Consider the following 6,873-nt stretch of genomic DNA (forward strand, 5'->3'; position numbering starts at 1 on the left):
AAAGCTCATGGAGCTTTTATGGAAAACGATTTGTTTATGAATGTGTTTGGTTTTGAAAATGACTGTTTTGCGAAAAATTTATATATGTTTTTTAAAGGCTTGATACGGGTTTCGGAACTACCGTTCCCATTCCCTGGCGCCGGTCACGGCTCGAGATTTTGGGTCGTGATAGGCTACCACATTAGCCTTACCCAGATGGTACTGAATGGCACAATCGTAATCCTTTAGACTCTTATAATCAGTAAAGATCTCGCAAGTCGCACCGTACAAATAGTGCCTCCAAATCTTTAGAGCAAAAACCACAGCCGCTAACTCCAGATCATGGGTAAGATAATTTACCTCATGTTTCTACAACTCACGGGAAGCATAGGCAATCACCTTACCATGTTGCATCAACACGCAACCCAAACCGATACGAGAAGCATCACAATACACTGTGAACCCCTCAATGCCAGATGGCAAAGCTAACACCGGAGTTGTAGTCAAAATCTCTTTGAGCTTCTCAAAGCTCGCCTCGCACTTGTCAGTCCACTCAAACTTAACACCCTTCCGTGTCAATTTAGTCAACGGTGCAGATATACGGGAGAAATCCTGCACGAACCGACGATAATAGCCAGCTAACCCAAGAAAACTTATGATCTCGATAACTGACCTCGGCCTCTGCCAATCCATAACAGTCTCAATTGTCTTCGGATCAACTTTGATCCCATCCTTCGACACCACGTGTCCTAAAAAGGTAACCTGATCCAACCAGAATTCACACTTTGAGAACTTAGCATACAACTGATGCTCACGCAAGGTCTGTAGAATAGTTCTAAAGTGGAAAGCATGCTCCTCCTCACTCCGAGAGTAAATCAGAATGTCATGTATGAACACGATAACAAATTGATCCGGAAACGGTTTGAAAACCCGATTCATCATATCCATAAATGTTGCTGGTGCGTTAGTCAACCCAAATGACATGACCAGAAACTCAAAATGCCCATAACGCGTTCTGAAAGCAGTCTTAGGCATATCGATATCCCGAATCCGAAGTTGATGATACCCGGATCTCAAGTCAATCTTAGAAAAACATTTTGCACCCTGCAACTGGTCGAACAAATCATCAATGCGAGGAAGAGGATATCTGTTCTTGACAATAACCTTGTTCAGCTTCCTATAGTCAATACACAGCCGAAAGGAACAATCCTTCTTCTTGACAAACATAACAAGAGCACCCCATAGAGAAGTACTCGGTCTGATAAAGCCACTGTCCAGCAATTCTTGCAACTGGTCCTTCAACTCTTTCAGCACTATAGGAGCCATCAGATACGGCGGTGTCGAAATAGGAGCTGTTCCAGGAACAACATCGATAGAGAATTACCGCCTATGTCACAATCAGGAGGTAATCCAGGCGGTAATCAGGCGGTAATCCAGGTAACTCCTCTGGAAACACATCAGTGAACTCATTCACTATAAGGACATTGTTCATGCTACCAACATCTGCATCCAAATCACGAACCACTGCTAGAAACGCTTGGCAACCCTTGCCCAACATACGCTTGGCTTTGATCGCAGATATGAGATTCTTAGGAGTCTCTGCCTTCTCACATTGGAAATAAAAAGGCACATCTCCTGGAATCCCAAACATAACCGACTTCCCTCGACAGTCGATCGAAGCATAATGGCGTGAAAGCCAGTCCATCCCCAAGATGACATCAAAAGACAACACGTCAAGCACAATCAAATCAGCACAAAGTTCTCTACAAAGTATAACCACAGAACAAGACGGATAAACCACGTCTACCACAACACTATTGGATAGGGGCGTAGATACAGATAAAGGCTCTAATAACCTAGATGGTGTCACATCCAACGTAGCAGCGAAACACGAAGAAACAAAAGAGCGGGTTGCACCAGCATCAAACAATACCAAAGAATCTATGAAAGGGATCGAGATAGTACCTTGCACCACGGCATTGGATGCACGAGCATCCTGAAGAGTCAAGGCAAAAACTCGGGCCTGACCCTATTGTGGTGTCTGAGCTGAACTGAAACTACCAAAACCACGACCACCGTTACCACGGCCACCAAAGCCTCGACCTCCTGAACCCCGGCCCTGCTGGCCATCAAACGAAGCGGCAGGTTACGAATACCCTTCCGAAGGAGAAAAAGCAGGCCTCTGCTGTTGATAAGATGGTTGAGCCGCACTAGTCAAAGACATCTGCTGCCCAGATGTCGGACACTGCCTAGAAAAATGACCCGGTTGGCCTCACGCATAGTAACTACTGGGTGCTACTAAGCAAACTCCAAAGTGTCTGCGCTTGCAGTTCTGACAGAAAGGAATACTGGAAGCCCCACTGTTACCGCGTCTAGAACCACGACTACAACCACTATGACCAGAACTATGCGAGTATGGCAAATACCCCTTCCGACCATTGTTCTTCTTGGCCTTGAAATGAGAAGACTTGGATTGATAGCTGCTGCTACCACTCTACTGCCCACCACTAGGAACAATATTGCCTTCCTTCTTAGTCTTGGGCATCTTCCCAAAATGTAGCAAAGTACTCTCCAACCGACGAGCACTATCTACAACATTGGTGAAATCCCTGTGCGTCTCAGTCAGGAGATTAACAAACTCAGGGCCTAAATCCTTCACAAACCGGTCGTTCACCCTCATCTGCTTTGTCTGCAAATCTAGGGCAAAGCGACTCAACTGCACAAACTCAGTCGTGTACTCCTGTACCGACCTGTCACCTCTAGCCAAAGTCGGCAATCTATCTCTGTGACCCTCTGTCACTGAAAACGGTAAGAAGAACTCCCTAAAATGTGCCACAAAATCTGCTCAAGTAGTAGTGGTCAATTTAGGACGAATGACCCTACGAAACCAATCCTTTGCATGACCCTTCAAAGACATCTCCACTTGAACAATGGTCTACCTCTCAGTAGCCTGCAACCTCTAAGTATTCTGCTCAACCTACTCAAGAAAATCCAGAGCATCACCATCACCATCGAACTCAGTTGGCTTTAACCTCATATAAGCCAACACCAGATCCTTGTCAGTGGACCCGACTCCACCAACTGCAGCACCACCATCCTGTGGTACCTGCTGCTGTACAAGTTGCCCTATCATAGTATACTGATTTTGCATGGCGACCTGACCCGATTGCAATTCCACATGATTGTTCTGAAGTGCAGCAATCCCCACCATAAACGTAGTGAAATCAAACGGATCTAACGGTGCCTGCGGCACACCTGGTGCCTGTGCAACTGCACCTCCACGGCCTCTGCCTCTGCCTCTACCTTTGCCGGCCTGGCCTCTGCCCGTTTGCCCTCTTCCAGCTTGAACCCCAGGTTCATTCTGGTCAACCTCTATGGACATAGCATCATCAGCATCAGCATTCGGCTGAGCTGCAGCACGAGCACGAGTATTCATTCCTAAGAATGAAACAAACAAATCTCAAAATATAGCCAACAAAGAAACACCCAAAGTATATCTCAAATAAGGCACAAAAGCCAACAAATCACCCACGTATAATAGTAAACATTCCAAAGTAAAGCATCAGTTAAATATAAGACCTACACTTAATATTCCTATAGGTGAAGGTAGAAAATTTTGAAAACAAATTATGACGTTTCAAAAGACAAAACTCGAACCCTAATTCCGCAGTAGATCCTATGATTTAACAACATATAACATGCCTTAAAGTAGTAAACATATAACATGCAAAATGGCCTTGGTTTAAAACAAAAGCCCTAATACCAACTTTGTCACGACCCAATTTCATGGATCACGACCGGCGCTAGGGTATGGGTATGGTAGTAATGAAACCCATAGCAAGCCTCGCGGAGAAACACTCAAACATATAAAACTGCAGAAAAACACTGCTCGGGGGGAACTGAGACTCCAACCTAAGTCTAACGGTTCATATAACAATTGTAACAACTTAAATATCCAATGTTCTCGGCTCAAACCCGAGACTTCAACCGCATGCTTATATAAATAATATCAATGAAATCCCAAGTATTACGTGCTAATGATATAATAAAACAATCGGACCAATCCAACAAACCATAGTATAATAATAATCATAAACAACAACTAGTTCTACTGCGGTCTAAGAGTTCAAAACAGTTGACTAGTTTTATTTAAAACAACTGAACCTCCGAGAAAATCAAGGAAAACAGAGATCAGACCAAACTCTCAAATCATAATCCTGGAAAATTGGAAAAACAACGCGGTCAGATATATTGAGATGAGTTCATATTGCTATTTACATTTATTAAGATTAAAACCTTTAAAAACTGAAATCCTTTTATACTAATATATACTTGATTATGGAATACAGTATTGAAATGAGATCTCAAAGTATAAACAAAAGTAGATGGGAACAAATCCTCATATATCCCAAAGTAGGCCAGACATTGGTCAGCCAATCCCAAAGTACTTACTGGTGCACACAGTCTCGATACAAGCCTATCGAGTAGCTCGTTCCAATCCAGATCCATAATTATTACAAATAGTTCATAAACAGTTGTAATAATAAAATAATTTGTGGTACTTAATAAAATGGTAAACAACACTACAAACTAACTGCTTGTGTATCCACGTGACAATCTTGGCAAGCAAGCTAACCCTGTGCAGACTCCGAAGCACGAGCAGACGACGGGTCTAAAAACAAGATACAAGTTAAAAACCATACAACTCCTTACTCTAAAAATACTATACACCACATACGACTAGCATCTTGAACACAACCAAAGTACAAGCCAAAGAATCCAAAAAACCATATCAACAACTTAAACAAGTTAAGTTTAGATGAGTTCTTACTTTTAAAATCAATATGAAGTTCTTAAATACTTAAATAACCATTTTTAAACGCTTAGCGTTTCCAAAGTAGTGTGTTAAACATAAACAACATTTTTGGGTTTAACACAACATGTCGGGCGACCCAAGTCTAACCCAACCCAAGTATAAGCCAAGTGTAACCCAAAATAATAATCCTTTAATTCAAAACCAATGTTTAATTGAAAACAAAGAGCTCAACTTAAGGTTAACAAACTCACAATCAATCACTAGCAACACATGCTAAACAATTTTCCAACACTTGGCAAACTTCATCAAAGTCTATGCAACTTAAATAAATCACCTTAGATGAAATCACGTAGGATTTAAATACATTTAAACATTTAATTTCAGATCTGAAATAACAACATAAACTTAGCCAAAATCCAACATAACTTATATACTATTCCAACCATCGATTTCCAACAAACTAAGGCAATTATGGCGTAATTAAATCTGCTAAGATAGTTCTAGAACATTCCTAGACAGCCACTTAACAACCTAAGTATTCAATCCAATTAGACCGTCCAAACCATATCAAGGCAATTACATCAGCCAACGATTAGATCACCAAAACAATGAATACCAAAGTCTTCTCTTAATTGTTTAAAATCAGCCCTTTAATAATATTTCCAGCCACCTTTATAATTTTAAAAACAACGAATTGAACCTAACATGTCACAATTTGACATAACAATTGATATAACCAAAGTTTCCAATTCACCCAATGTATGATTGATATCTAACAACCTATTATCATATCTTATTAGAATTTTCAGCTTTTAATTAAACACAAAAACGAAGCACTGTCGCATACCATCGTCATACTAAATAAAACACTAGTAAAACGACTAAAGCCTGCAGCATCTACCCGAGACTGAACGACAGGGGGCAAAGAACCGTACCAGATATGTGCGTCAACGAAATTCTTAGAAGTACGGAATGGCTCCTTACTCTGAAAACATGAAAAAGGCCAATGATGGAGTTAGAATCATCAGAAAACGAACCAGAAAAGCGATAAAAAATTAGTCAGAAAACATATGCCATTGGAGAACTGGCGCCGCCGCCACGACATCAGTCATATTGGCGGCGCCGCCAATGTACACTAGAGGTGGCGCCAATGCGCAGTGGCGGAGGCGCTAGTGCACTCTAGCGCCGACGCCACATGCCTCTCATTTCTTAGACCCTTTGTTTTGGGACCGACCCCATTTTCTATCAGATTTCGACTATACTTCAAACATATAGGCAAATGAAACATTTATCTAAGAGATAAAGGATGGCAGGACGTACCTCAAATTGAAAACCAGAGCATAAATGTTGCTCTAGACGTAAAAAAAGTGGGACCTCCTCGCCTGCCTCTATTAGCGAAGCATACATAATGGATTGTCGGTCACTCTATCTACGCGGCTCCTTGAACCTATGTGGTGCCATATTTCAAAATAAAAGGTAAACTTGCAAATTTAGAGAAATGCAAGAAAGGAAAGAGAAATGAAAATGAAAAGCAAAAAGAGAATACTCTCTTAAATGGCACAAGGCCATTAAAGGACAAAAACCATGCAAAGTCGTACCCAAGGGAGACCTCATCAGATCAGAATAGTCCCCATATAATTTGACAAAATTGCATTCCCAGATAATTCTACCCGAAAATTTCCCCAGAATATAGATCAGAATACTCCCTAGGGAATCTGACAAAATTGCATTCCTAGAGAATTCTACTAGAAAATTTCATTAGAATACAAATCAGAATGCTCCCCAAAGGATCTGAAAAAATTGCATTCCTAGAGAACTCTACTAGAAATTTTCCCCAGAGGACATAATACAGAGTACATATTCACAAAGGAAAGAATATAGAGTAGGGATTCCCTAGAAGACTGAATACAGAGCACATAATGCCCCGAAAGATTAGATTAGAAATACAGCCGCCCTAGAGGATAGAGTACAAAGCACGGATTCCCCATAAGACAGAATACAGAGCACAGAACGCCATAGAAGATCATATTAGAAACACAACCGCCCTAGAGGATCGAATCAAAAATACAACTGCCCCA

The sequence above is a fragment of the Mercurialis annua genome, linkage group LG5, assembly GCF_937616625.2.
Source record: "Mercurialis annua linkage group LG5, ddMerAnnu1.2, whole genome shotgun sequence".
In the NCBI taxonomy this organism is placed as follows: Eukaryota; Viridiplantae; Streptophyta; class Magnoliopsida; order Malpighiales; family Euphorbiaceae; genus Mercurialis; species Mercurialis annua.